We start from the raw sequence: 14,989 nt of genomic DNA on the forward strand, positions 1-14,989 counted from the left end.
GAAAAGGAATGTGTTCATTGTAAAACAAAGTAAAATATTTTTTCTCAGTGTTTCGAGTTTCGTGCATGATATTAATATGTGAATTACGGTAAGTTCATCTCCGCATTTTTCACAAACAGGCTTGTCTTGTTTTGTCAGTAGGAAATTGTGAGTAAGATGCGTGTGTCCAATGCGGAGGCGACATAATATGACTTCGATGAAGCGTTTTTGGTGTGAGCATGACTTCCATTCTTCTATGTTAGGTTTTACTAGATGTAGTTTATTGTTTACTTCTTTTTTCCATGTAGACTGCCATTTATTTCGCAGTTTATGGAACACTAATTTCATGGAATCTTTGTAAGGAATTCTCACATTTATGATTTCTTTATGCCGCGCTTTCGCAGCACATTCATCTGCTTTCTCATTGCCACTGATTCCGACGTGGCTCGGCACCCAACAAAATTTTATGTTGTGTCCTTGGCTTGTGGCTCTTTTTATGTTATGTAGGATGTTGCCGATTAATGGTGTAATTGCATTTCTAGGCTGAAGTGCTGTGAGTACACTTAGTGAGTCTGTGTAAATGATGCTGTTCTCAATGTTTTCATTTATTATTTTTTCTACAGCCACAGAGACTGCGTAACACTCGGCAGTGAAAATGGATGCACACTGAGGTAGGCGTACAGTTTTTTCCCAATTGCCTTGTATCATGGCACTTCCAACGTAGCCTGCTGTTTTTGAACCATCGGTATAAAATGCTGAGTGTTCCGCGTATTTTTCGTTTAGTGCTAAATATTCTTGTAATATATGTTCATGCGGTGTTTGTTTTTTCTGAAATTGCGTTAATGTGAAGTCGCACACAGAGGGCAGGCGATACCAAGGCGGGAGTGGATCGGGATTCTGGGCTATATGAGGCAATGTGTCCATTATATCTAATTCTTGGCATCTCTCTTCAAAGCGGAGAAGGAGTGGTCTTATTGCATGGGGTTTGTTGGTAAACAGTGTTCGCGATGGGCACCTTGTAACTATTTGGTAACAGATATGTTTTGGCAGTGAACGGATTTTTAGAATGTATGAGCATGTGAGCATAGTTCTTCTGTCTGAAAGTGGTGGTTCATTGGTTTCTACATACAGACTGTTTATGGGCGAGGTCTTGTATGCACCAGTTGAAAGACGTAAACCTAAGTTATGTACTGGGTCTAGGCGGTTCAAGTATGACTTCCTTGCTGAACCATACACTATGGAACCATAGTCTAAGCGGGAGCGTATAACGGAGCGATAAATTTGTAGAAGGCATAGCCTATCAGAACCCCAGTGTTTGTGTGAAAGGACTTTAAGTATGTTCAGGGACCGAGATGCTTTCTTTTTAAGCGCGTTTATGTGCGGAAGGAAAGTGAGTTTTTTGTCAAAAGTTATACCGAGAAATTTGTGCTCATTTTGGACAGGTAATTCAGTTTCGTTCAGGTGTAGGGTGGGGTCTGTCTGTAAGCCTCGTTTGAGTGAGAAAAGAATGGCCACTGTTTTCTGTGGAGAAAAGCGGAACCCATTTTTGTCTGCCCATGTTGCCAGTTTATTTAGTGTTAACTGTACTTGTCTTTCGCATGTTGATATGTTGGAGGACGTGCAGGCTATCTGAAGATCGTCGACGTAGACTGAATACATAATGGATCTTGGGATAATTTTGCTAATAGAGTTCATTTTTACAACAAAGAGTGTTGTGCTTAAAATACATCCCTGGGGTACTCCGTTTTCCTGAATGAAATTCTTTGAAAGGGTTGAGCCTAGGCGTACATGGAACGAGCGATTAGATAGGAAGTCTTTTAAGCAGTTCAGCATCCTGCCGCGGATGCCAAGCTCAGCCAGGTCTTTGAGAATCCCAAACCTCCAGGTTGTGTCATATGCCTTCTCTAAATCGAAAAAGACAGCAAGACAGTGTTGTTTGTGTATAAAAGCTTCTCGAACTGTATTTTCAAATCGAACAAGATGGTCAGTTGTGGAGCATGCCTTTTTAAAACCACATTGATGAATGTCGAGAAGTTCGCGAACTTCTAGCACAAAGGTTAGTCTAATATTCAAGACACTTTCAAATGTCTTTGCAAGACAGCTGGTGAGGGCTATGGGCCTATAACTACTGGGGGAAGTTGGTGGTTTTCCGGGTTTCAAAAATGGAATGATAATGGCTTTCTTCCAGGCTTCAGGTATATTCCCCGTCACCCAAACTTTGTTAAAAAGTCCTAAAAAGGCCTCTACGGCAGGTTCGGAGAGATGAGCTAACATTTGATAATGTATCTCATCCGGACCCGGTGCAGTCTGTTTACCAGCGGACAGTACTCTATGGATTTCATGAACTGTAATTAAAGTATTGTAGGGCTCATTTGTGCTACCATTTACCGGCAGTCTTTGTTTCTCAGCGGTATTTCTGAATTTTAAAAATGATTCTGTATAGTGTGATGAACTGGAAACTGCCGAGAAGTATTCCCCCAAAATGTCTGCCTGTTCTTCAATACTTGTCTGTATACCTGGGGCTGTGAGGAGGGGAATAGTGAATAGGGAGTAGCTGCCATTTAGGTTTCGAACCTTCTCCCACATTTGTTTTGATGTAGTTGAGCTGTTTATGGAAGACACGTAGCTTTGCCACGAAGATTTTTCGGCATTGCGGCGGATGTATCGGGCTTTTGCTCTTGCTTTTTTAAAACTGATAAAGTTTTCCGCCGTTGGGTATCTGCGAAAAGTCCCCCAGGATTTGTTTTGTTTCTTTTTCGCTTCTCTACATTCTTGCGTATACCAAATTTTGTGGTTTTGTTTTACTACTCCAGAGGATTGAGGGATAGCTAGGCGCGCTGCGGCGATAATACAGTTAGTGAAAGCTTCATTAAGTTCGTCTATACTCAGATTATTCGAATTTATTTTTTCTAGGCTGGCCTTTTCTCGAAACAGTGCCCAGTCGGCTAAACGGAGCATCCACCGTCGTGGTTTCGTCGGGATTACTTCCGGTGAAGATGTTAGGCTGATTAGTACAGGTAGGTGATCGCTTCCATATGGGTTGTCTAGGACATCCCACTTAAGATCGGTAAAAATTGAGGGCGAACTAAACGATAAATCAATACAGCTCATTTTTCCTGAGCTAGGTGAACAATAGGTTGGTTTTCCCGTGTTTAGTAGACAGAGGTTATTACTCAGTATAAGATCCTCAATAACTTGGCCTCTTGTATCGGTTTTGTCACTGCCCCAAAAGCTGGAGTGTGCGTTAAAATCTCCGACTATCAAATATGGCTTCGGTAACTGTTCTAAAAGGTCTTCCAATTCATGCATAGTTATTCCAAGATGTGGCTCCAGGTATACACAGCATACTGTAATTGTTTTGAATGTGTGCAGGATGGCTGCCACAGCTTCTAATCTGGTTTTAAGATGATGTTCTCGAGCTGCGACCCCATTTTTAACTATAATAGCAACGCCACCCGAGAGCCTGCTTGCCTGCTCTCGGTCGCGGCGGAAGACTTTATAGTTTTTGAGTATGTTTTCGTGTTTAGGACCTAAGTTTGTTTCTTGTAGACACAAGGCTACGGGTGAGTGTGTGGCTAGTAGGTCTTTTATGTCATTTAGGTTATGTAAAAGTCCCCTGCAATTCCAGTGTATGAAAGCCATCTTGTAATTATATGTGTCGAGTAAAAGAAGACTTAGGTAGTGTTTTTAGGCCCCGTGATTCGGGGCTTCTCTCTTTTGTGGCGTTCTAGGGAGCCCCGCCGTTCATTCGACGTCGACGGCACAGGGCTGCCTTGACTTGTGTCCATTGTATCCTCAGATACGCTGGACGTCCGTGCTGGACGCACGCGTGTGTTCAAGCTGGGCCTCGCCGTGTGGAGAGAGGCCTTGAGGCTTGCTGACCTGGGGGTCTGCACAGCCTGCTTTTGATGGGGTGGCGCAGCGCTAGCTGCTTCCACCGAAGGCGCTGGAGGCTCTGCCCCAGCCTCACTGCGTGTGACTTGGGCAGGCCCTGGGAGCCGCTGTGCTGCCGCGCCATTTTGCAGTACAACGGAATAGCTTTTTTTCTGCACCAACGAAAGTCGCTTCCGCGCTTCTCTGAAAGTGATATTTTCTTTTACTTTGAGTGTGATGATCTCTTTCTCTTGTTTCCATGTTGGGCAAGCACGCGAGTAAGCAGGATGACTGCCCTCGCAGTTTACGCAGAGGTGTGGTTGAACTTCACAATTGTCTGAGGGGTGGTCATGGGAAGCACACTTAGCACATGTGGTTTGGCCCCGGCAGCTCTGTGAGCCGTGGCCATACCTTTGGCATTTGAAGCAGCGTCGCGGGTTGGGGATGTATGGTCGAAGTTTCAGTTTGGAGTAGCCTACCTCCACAGAGTCAGGCAGTATGCTCAATGCGAATGTTAGGACGAAGTGCTTTGTTTCGATTTCCTTGCCTTCCCGTCTGATTTTTATTCTGTACACATTTGTGACATGTTGTTCTTTGAGTCCGTTTAGGAGTTCTTCTTCGGTCACATACTTTAGGTCATCGTCAGAAATGACGCCACGAACAGTATTCAGTGATCGGTGGGCGCTGATAGCTATAGGAATGTCCCCAAAGGCTGTTACTCCTGAAAGCTTCTCGTATTGATGCTGGTACAACACCTCCAAAAGAAGGTCCCCATTGGCTAACTTCTTTATTTTATATCCTTGTCCTATGGCGTCAATTAGGGTTCTTGTGACATTGAAAGGAGAGACATGTCGTGCAGTAATTTCTGAGTGCTCACTATGGATTACGTGGAATCTGGGGAAGTTGGTTTTGTTCTTCGTGAAGAACTGAGCAGTGACATCGGTGCGCCCCCTTTTGTGCGGAGGGCGATCAGTTGAAGAAAAAGAACTAGCCATAAAAATTATGCCTTCTTCGGCCACGGTACCAGCCACCACCACGGAGCCCAACGAGGGGACGCGTCGGGAACTTGCAAGCAAGTCCTGCCCACGCCAGCTGTATACCGTAACTATAACCCAATATGGCGTAACTCAGGGTAGTTAGCCACACAAGGTTAACCCTAGCCGCCAGGAAAAAGAACTAAGAAGAGAGGAGGAGACAGGAGAGTTGAGGAAAAGAGGATAGGAAAGTGAAAGGTGGAGAGGAGGACAGGAAAAGGCGACTGCCGATTTCCCCTGGGTGGGTCAGCCCAGCTCTGTGTGAAGCAGAGGCCGAAGAGGTGTGTTGCCTCCGCCGGGGGGCCTTAAAGGTCCGAACACCCGGCATCGGCTCAACCCCCAGGATCCCCCTTTCCCCAGACACGGTTAAGCCGCGCACGGCTACACGCGGGAGGATCCAACCCCCATGTGCTCGGGTCCGTGGTGTCGCAACACACCAAACGCCTGCTTGCGCAGACGCCCCTGCGGGTGTAGGATTTGTGTGTTCATTTTGATAGATTTTTATGCTGTGTGTTCAAGAATATAAAGTTAGCTCACGGGCCCTTTCCAGGCGCCGTGACACGAGATTTTTCTTTTTTGGAGCGGTCGATGGAATCGCGCCGCTCCTTAGGCGCTGACTGCGCCCTCACGTTCGGTGTTGTGTCCATGGCCTCTTGCGAGGCGCTGGACACGCGCTCTTTCGAGCGATGTGGTTGCCTTGAAAGCCTCGCCTCGAAAGACGGGGCCTTGGAGCCCACCAGCCCGGAGGTTGATAGGCCCTCTTTGGATGGCGGAGCAGTACTGGCTGCACCCGCCAAGGGGGCGGATGGCGTCACCGCTGGCTCACTACGCGTGTGCCAGGCAGCCGCCGAAGGCCGTTGTGGTGCAGCCTCCTGATGCACCACTTCGGCGAAGCTGGTTTTTGGCAGGTAGGACACCTGCCGACGTGCCTCTTTAAACGAAATGTTTTGTTTTACTTTAATTGTAACAATTTCCTTTTCTTTCTTCCAGCATGGGCAGGACCGCGAGTACGCGGCATGCTCCCCATCACAGTTCGCACAGTGAAGAGAGTTTTCACAGGATTCAGAGGTGTGTTCATGATTACTGCATTTCGCACAAGTTTGCCGCCCTCGGCAGTTCTGTGAACTGTGCCCAAATCGCTGGCACTTAAAACATCTCAGAGGATTTGGCCCGTATGGCCTTACACGAAGTTTGATGTACCCCGCCTCGATGGACTCGGGCAGAACACTTGAATTGAAAGTGAGTATCAGGTGCTTGGTCTGGATTTCTTTTCCGTCACGCCTCATCTTAATTCGCTTAACGTTGATAACATTCTGTTCACTGAAGCCCTCCAAGAGTTCAGCTTCAGTGAGTTCCAACAAATTGTCGTCTGAGACAACGCCACGGGTGGTGTTCATGGTGCGGTGCGGGGTTACAGTTACTTGGATGTCCCCAAAGGACACTAGATTAGGCAGCTTTTCATATTGCTTCTGATCATGGAGCTCCAAGAGGAGATCACCACTGGCCATCCTCGATGGCTTATAACCTGGCCCAAGAGCATCAGTAAGGGATTTAGAGACTAGAAAAGGGGAGATTGTTCGTACTTGTTTTCCTGCTTTTTCCGAGTGAATTACATGAAATTGTGGAAAGTTTTGTTTTTGATGTCCAAAGAACTGGAACACGTCTTCGGTGCGCCCTCGTTTCAGACGGCGATCAGGAAGTGATGGATATATGGATTTGTCGGCAGCAACGCCAGCCACCCACCATGGAGCCCCCAACACAGGGGACGCTGCAGGGCCTGTAAACACAGGTCCCGCAGACGCCAGCTGTACGTCACCACTATAACCGAATATGAAATAACCTAGGTTGGTTACTCACACAGGGTTAACCCTCGCTGCCAAGAAGATCGGAAGTAATATGGAAGTGAGTAGAAGACAGGAGAGATGAAGAGGCGAGAGAGAAAGACGAAGATTGGAGAGAGAGACAGGAAAAGGCAACTACCGATTTCCCCCGGGTGGGTCAGTCCGGGGGTGCCGTCTACGTGAAGCCGAGGCCAAAGGGGTGTGTTGCCTCCGCCGAGGGGCCTTAAAGGTCCAAACACTCGGCATCAGCTCAACCCCCAGGATCCCCTTTTCCCCGGACACGGCTAAGCCGCGCACGGCGACGCGCGGGAGGGTCCAACCCTCGTGTGCTCGGGTACGTGGTGGCGCAACTCACCAAACGCCTGCTTACGCACACGCCCCTGCGGGGTAGAAGCAGCGTTGACACAAGGACGTAGGTCAGCTTAGGTACCACTATTAGACGGAACATGCACGCGTGTGGCTGTTGTTCTTTAAAGTGCCATCTGCTAGCGCCCGCTCGGCACAGGCACAGAGTGCGGCTGAGGCAGTACGCTCCATGCATTGTCTGCAATTACACCGCGCAGTGCTTGGTAGTAGCAGACGACGCACAGAGCGCCAGTGGCTTTCTGCACCAAGCGGGTGCCAGGCACCAGCAGATGGCACCTCATGGAGCATTGGTCACATGCTCGATTGTTCCCTCTTACAATGATAAATCCTGTACGTTGCATTGTTCCAGGCTAAGATCGTTGCTGTTACACGTGAATGATTCAATAAATTTTATGGCACGTCCTTCCAAAATAAATCGCGCTACCATAAACCCTCCAAGATGTGTTACCAAAAAGCCCACATTGGAACCCTCGTGATCCTTCGTTGCAAGCAACGTTGCTTGTAACTGCACTCAAAATAAACGTGCGCGTCACGATCGAGTGCTAGCACGAAACAATTCCCGCTTTCCCCACGTCGTGACCGATCGATGCGCGAGGCAGCACTCAAGACTACGCGTTTCTTGGCTCGGGAAGCACACCGGCGGCTTTGACGCGTCATAGTTTGCCCCTCACGCAGTAAGACTTGTAGCTGCTTTTTATTATTCGCAGTATGAAATACTGAAACTTACAATAATGACACGTACCTGAGTTGCAGCAGTGGATGACCTTGGTCTTTTCAGCATGTATACTCTCGAGTTTGCTGTGGCACTTGAACGTTCGAGTCCGGCTGCAGGTACTGCCTATAATGCTTCCTCTGATTTTGGGACATTGCGACGTTCGAAGCCAAAATTTTTCACTGGGGCGAACACTGCGGGGCAGTTCAATGTGACTATACGGACTATATTAATAGAAAGGTGTAAGCAATACCTAGTCGCGATCACGTCAACTGCAAGCTTTTAGTAAGCTTTAGTAAGCTTGGCTTCGCCTCGCCTTAGTGATCAGAATCACGGTATTACTGACGACATCACACAATGCTAGGCCAATGTCAAATCATAACGGGTTAGATTATAAAGGTCCTTATGTCACTAAAAATGCGAAAAAAATGTTCTAATTTATTTGTTTGGCGTGATTACAGCCAAATGCCTCATACGCAAGGATGTTATTGAACATCGTTTGCCGTGAAAGCTTGTAAAGTTGCTGAAAGCCGTGAAAGAATTAAGAAAAATGACGAACTGATAAGTTGTTCATTTTAAATAACCTTATAAATAAAGGATTTAGAAAACTGACATGGAGTGCGGAGGCATACATATCAAGAAACAAGGAATGCATGCATATACGATTGATTGATTAAATGTTTTTGCTTATGGGATGGCGAAAGGGTAAATGTGCTTTGCGTTTCTGTTTCTTCGTAAGTCTTATTTTGCTAGCACAAGATGCGATGTAAACAAGCTAGAGAAACACAACAACTGAGAAGATGGTTTTCGGATATTGCAATAGAGAAAGATACTATATCTTAATTTTACTCATGCTTGCTCATCAATTAAGATGCACACACACATGCCAGACAAGAAAATGGCTAGATGAATTTTTGTGCCATGTGAACTGATCCTACCACAGAGTCAACCATGATCGATGTCATTGCATATTTAGTGGCAATGCTACCATAATTTCGTGTGGCAGCACATTCCTAGAAGCGGCGCGCACAATCTAAACTTTAATAAAGCATGTCGTACCTATGCTATATTTACTCGGCAAGGATCTGAGTGGCGTTGCAGAAGTCGTGGGCAGCTTTTTTCGTTGCGGGGTGCTCTTTTCGTCGCAACAATAGACTGGATTTTTTTACAAGTACTGCTCCAAGAGGGCACATATGTCAGTGGCAAATGGAGGCCTTAGGAGAACACTTGACATTATATAAAGCAGGCAGCGCAGCATCTCTAGGGCACCCAAGGGGCAGCGGGGGGATCAAAGTTGGAAGCAAGTAGGTCCGCGAGTAGGGGCCTCGGCGAGCCCCAACCCATGGAGCAATCTGGATTGTGGTTTTGGTGTCCCCATTGCCGCTTCCGTGTTCTTGAGGCGTGTGGTGTCGCGGCAACTGCACTCCAATATAATAAGAAATAATGGTACGTTGTTACAACTAGTAAATAAAAACTATTAAAGAAATATCCAGCCACCACTAAATTGCTATGCTGAGTTCTGCCCCACCGCGGCCAGTTAATCCCCGCTATAATGCTCTGCTTGGAGTGCACCTGCTGCTTCTAGAACAATTACTTTTGTATAATTCTGGTTCTTCAGAAACCTTGTGCTTATGATCTGTATTTCAGCGCCCAATGTGTCACACGCAGCTTCGGTGCAATTACAATTAAGCTTGTAATTCCTCTTCATTTATCACTCGAGCAGAAATGTGCAGTCTTTTGTTAATTAGTTTGTATGCATGATCACCGTTTCTAAACAGAAACAAGCTGTTTAAGGTTTCATTGTTTCGGCGGTGTCATTTTGCATAATAATATCCATGTGCATATATGTAAATGATGAGCTCCTACGTTAACGATGCGTGTGCTGCATTGCTGCGGCATGAAAAGCAGTTTTTTTTTCTTTTCTGTAAGCCGCATTGGCCGCGCGCTCTTGGCCTTCGTATAATATATTTTCCGGCCTAACAGATGCGGTCAGCTGCTTGACAATGCATGACAGAGCGATGAACCTAACGTGCATGCCCAGGCAGAGAAGTTGCAACGCAAACGCTTACTTCCAAAACTCTTTTTGATTACTGCTGGGCCACGATTTTGTAGCGATGCCTTCCGCTCGATCATATGCCCCTCTTATCATCCACCGCTCATGGCCGGCTAGGCCGGTATTTTGTAGCGATGCCTTTAATGTAATGTCTTTACGCGCTTATCGCGCTTTGTCAGTGGTCGGAGCGACGGTCCGCTCGCATTATCAACGGGATCAGCCGGCCGTGAGCGGTGGATGATAAGACTAGAGTAGAATAAGTCATAATGCCTTGATACAAAATCGCGGCCCTGATCGCTTTGATAACGCGGGCGGGGCGTCGCTCTGACCCCTGACAAAGTGCGAAAAGGAATATCATCGGATATTCCTTTTCGCAAAATCGCGGCCCGCGCGCGCTGAAATTTTTTTATTGCGCTCAGAGAAATCTGATCATGCCACTCTACATGACGCGGTGGGCAAAATGAATGAACGCCAACAACCGTGTTCATTGGCCACGTATACAAAACACACAAACGATTGATGTCAAATTCATAATTACTCTCATGAGTTGGGATGTCATTTTAAGAATGCTTAAGCCTAATGCAGTTCTCAACATTTTTTATCATTAAGCTTCTGTACAACTGTACAACTTTGTGCCTTCCACCCATGGAGGAAGGAAAAAACTTGAAAAAAAGGATTTTTTCCTTCCTCCATGCTTCCACCCACTACTGTTGTACGGCACTGCTTTAGTAGTATTTTTCTTTTCTATTTTGGTTTGGGTGATGCAGCGGTCCAGTCGAAGTCGCATGCCAATCCGCATCCATAGAGTCCACGGTCATAGCCACAGCTGTCATCTAAGCGAGAACGACTGCGTTGCACTGTGTTAAGCTCGAGATGCTTGTATTCGTTGAATATGAAGTGGACATGACCACTGCGGTTGTCAGGCACACCGGAGTGCAAACTTTAACCCAGAGAATGTCGTGGATTTCGATCCAATTTTCCCCTACGACGTGTGGTGGAACGGCGATGCGGCGGAGTGCTGCACATGGCTGGTAAGTTCCACTCATTCGTTAATAAGCACACCTTAAATGTTTATACGACTAACATTTCGAACAATTTAATCTTCACCGGCATGTGCTTTGTCCCGCTCATTGTGCAGTAAGCATATGGCAGATGCAATCTCGTAGCGTGACTTTGGGGTTTAGGCCTGGCTGCTCGAGACGTATCTCCTTTGATTAGAGTCTCGGGCAGTCTGCGACATGTGTGGAAGTGTCGGCGTTATGAAATGGGGAGGGGGTGAAGCACGCACTGCCGCGGACGCTCAAGGTAGACGCTGCTTCGCAGGAGGAGCCATCGGCGTAAATGTGTGCTTTTGGCAGTTATCAGCAGAATTTTGGTTTTGGACACAATTTTGGGCGCAAATGTTAAGCGGCTCCATATTTAGTCTGATGGAATGACATATGCCACATGAGAACCCGTCTACTGCATGAACGGGTATCTGTCGTGTAGTGGACATGAGAGCCACGCTTGCAAATGCTTTGCATTCATGAAAGGATGAAACGACAGTAATGCCAGGGGGAGACCAGAGTAACTGATATTCTGGCCTGATTTGTTATTATGACACTTGAATGTTTATCACCTAGCATTGCTGCCTGTCGGCAGTGTCAGCTTTGTAATGCTTTGTTAAATGCAATGCAGAAACTGAAGAAATGGTGCTGCACACGTCGAAAAGGCTCAGGAAGCCTGTATTGTCCTTAGAAAAGGGCAAGAAGAGCACCAAAGGAAAGGTGTGGCAACTGAAAGTTGACAAGATTTTAGATTTATATGTTGTTACTGATTTGTGTCATGTGGCTGTGCTTTATATAAAAAAATGGCGCTACATGCTAGCATTTTTTACCCAAGCCCAAACCGCATGAGAGCGATTGTGTGCGCGACGGCGACGAGCGACGGCTTCGAGCGACGTAACAAGCCGTCGCGCAAACTGATCGCTCGTTCTTGTCGCTTGATCGCTCGGTTCTGGAAATCTACAATTCGTCGCCCGGAGCGACTAGCCAATAGCGCGAAGCCAGAACAGGATGTACATCAGTCAAGTACAACCGATTGTCGCACGGAACAAGCGAATGACTCAATTTTGATACGCACAAAGAACCTAGTGCAAGACCTTAAGAAATATTTATGGTGCTCTTTACAGTAAAACGCATCAAGTTAAACTAATAGAGCATGCGTCACACCACTTACGGCGCGTATTTGCTGCCCTCATACCAGCAACACCGGGGAGACAACGCTCAAAGTCATCGCTCGCGTGTGGTACGATTTCTAGGCGACGAGCGAACGCGACCGCCATCTCCGTCACGTCACTAGTCGCTGTCGCGCGCAAGATCGCGTGCATGCGGTTTACACTTAAGGCTTGTTGAAGGCCTTACAAGAGCATTGCATCTCTTTGCAAAGGAAGTGAGCTCTGCAGTGGACACAATGTAGTGCATATTCGTGCACGAAGACATTTGTGTGTGGCTTTCTATGACCTCAAATTGCACTTCCATGTCTGTGCTCATGTTATTGTGCAATTTTTACAGGAATTATAACTGCCATGGCCTCTATGGCACCTTTGTCACAGGACCATGGTAAGAGTATATTTTTTGTACAGCACTGTCCAGTTTCAAGCACCAATTTTTTCTAGTTGTGCAGTACTTCACACTCACTGATATTCGTCCATGCTCAGCAGTGCTCACTCACTGCCACTACCTTACAAATGTACCTTTTTCCAGCAAGCGACCCCTCTGGCAGCCGCCACTTCAACTAAATTTGATGGGCAAGACACACACGCACCCGCCGCTTCTCGCCTCTACGCAAACCATGGTAGCGTTTGACCAAGCAGTCTCTTGCGACGGCTGTCCCTGCTTTTTTTTTTCCTTCTGTCGCTTGTGTTGCTGAAGTAGCTTCTCATTGTCCTGCTTTAGCGCGCGTGTATTTGCTCACATCTAGCAATAACACGTTTACATTTACCGACGCAATGGCAGCATGCTGATGCGATGTGCAGGCCATTTGTAACCAAGATTTGAGAGATGCGCCGGCGTTTGTTCTTCAGCAGCTTGGTCAGTACTTTGACTCAACTGGCGAAGGCATGTGTGAGCGTCAAACGCGCCGCGGAAGGACTTTCTTCAGGATAAACTCGACCGTCGTTTTGAGTGGCTCGACTTGAAGGAGGCGGTCAACAGACGCATACATGTGCGTACGTGCTTGCCCTCAAGAGCGGGCATGCAAGCAGCTCACCATGATGAACAAACAACATGCAAAACTTCTGCACACGTACTACGAGTGTACTGCAGGGCAAGTTTTGTTTTATATCGAGATATGTATCGTATATGGCATGGTACTGGGGACTAAGTGGACGCAACACATACGGGGGGTAAGCAGAATGTAAGTGGATGCAACACGTTGTTTTGTCAGGTGCGTAAAGCTTCATTTGCCTGCAAAAAGTAAGACTCCAGTTTTGTATAATGCGGCACCGCGGGTGCGTCGCTTTGGCCTCGCACGATGCATTCTGATCGGCTGTGTGGCGAGATTCTTTTCGTTTGGCCCCACGTAACTGTACAGCTATTTCCGCCTGCATGCGGTAGCACGTTCTTAATCCAATAGTAAAATCCGTGAGGTATACATACCCGTAGATTAAAACATCGCCGTGACTTCTGAGTCGGTCGTAGGGCGAGAAGTGCAATAATCACAGCGCTAGCGTCATGCTGTTACCAGAACGCAGGCTTACCTCACTCAGCAAGAATTGCGTGATAACTCACTGATAACATGGGGTATTTTTTTTAATTTGACCGTGCTCGCCACTCCAGTACAATGTTCACCATTCCACGCCGGTTTGTGCAATCGACGGTAGAGAAAGTGCCTGCATGAGATTTGTCGCAAACGCTGCGCCTATCACTCGAGCGTTAGTTCACAGAGCCTTTTCATCGACAAAAGTGCTTGCAGTCTTTCCCACGAACAGCTAAGTGTTTCCTTTAACCAATATTCTTGCCCAGATCACGAGAAAAATTATTGATCAGCAACTCAAGCTCAGGAAATTGCCGCGGATCATGCAAGGGTTCACGCACTCACTTCGCACACCTGCCCTGCGATAATGGCGGCGCGGCATGGAATGCAGCTGGGGCATGCGCATGCGCATAGCTGAATTGGAAAAAGGTCTATTCATTTGAGCCTACAGGCACTCATCATCATAGATTTCCAACCGTTTTCACTTTTTCACATTTGCTCTTATGGTGTCACTGATGCCTACTCATGCTAACATTGATTCATGCCCGGTCATGTCAGAAATTTCACGAGATCGAAGCGGGTTCTATATTTCACTTTTTTTTCTTGACCAAATAGATATGGTGGGCACGCCATTCAAAAGCATGCAACTGAATTTTGTTTTTAACAGAACCTAACAGTTTACCAGAAAAAGCTACCAAAGACCAACTGCTAAAGGCTACATTTTCATGCGGAATGCTTTTTCTCAAATTCGAAAGTATCTGTGAAGCAACATAAACGGAACATGGACACATAACTATTATTATATAGTATATACAAACATAAAGGATATAGGTTGTATGGTCTCCCTCTTTAAAAGAAAATTAAAAATTTCTAAAAATTTGAGAAATGGTACATTTTACAATATTGTAAAACCGATTTCACCTTTCATTTTTCAGTGCCTGAAGATGGCTTATGTAGCCATATGAAAAGCATGATGCCGAAAGACTTTGGTAGGAAAATGTTTTGTTTGACCTTAATTGTAGTTAGGGGTGTGCTAAAATTCGCAACTTTCAAATAATGAATCGAATCAAATAGTCACTATTTGTAAATGTGAATATTTTATTAATGCTTTTCAAGTATATGAAAACGTCAGCTATGCCCAAATTGGAGCAAAAGTATGGTAAATTCTCACCCCCGCGGGCATAGTATAGGCAAAGCATAAGAACTTGCATAGTAGAGCAGGCTACGCCGCTTAGGTAGCCATACTTTACAGGCTATACAGCGATGATTTGCACTCTGCAGAGTCCTGTGCATGTGAATATAATGCTCAATTTCTGCATTTAATAAACGCTTCATAATGTACTATATCTTCTTTCTGGGGTTTTACGTGCCAAAACCAGTTCTGATTATGAGGCAC

The sequence above is a fragment of the Dermacentor silvarum genome, chromosome 9 (genome assembly GCF_013339745.2).
Source record: "Dermacentor silvarum isolate Dsil-2018 chromosome 9, BIME_Dsil_1.4, whole genome shotgun sequence".
Classification (NCBI taxonomy): domain Eukaryota; kingdom Metazoa; phylum Arthropoda; class Arachnida; order Ixodida; family Ixodidae; genus Dermacentor; species Dermacentor silvarum.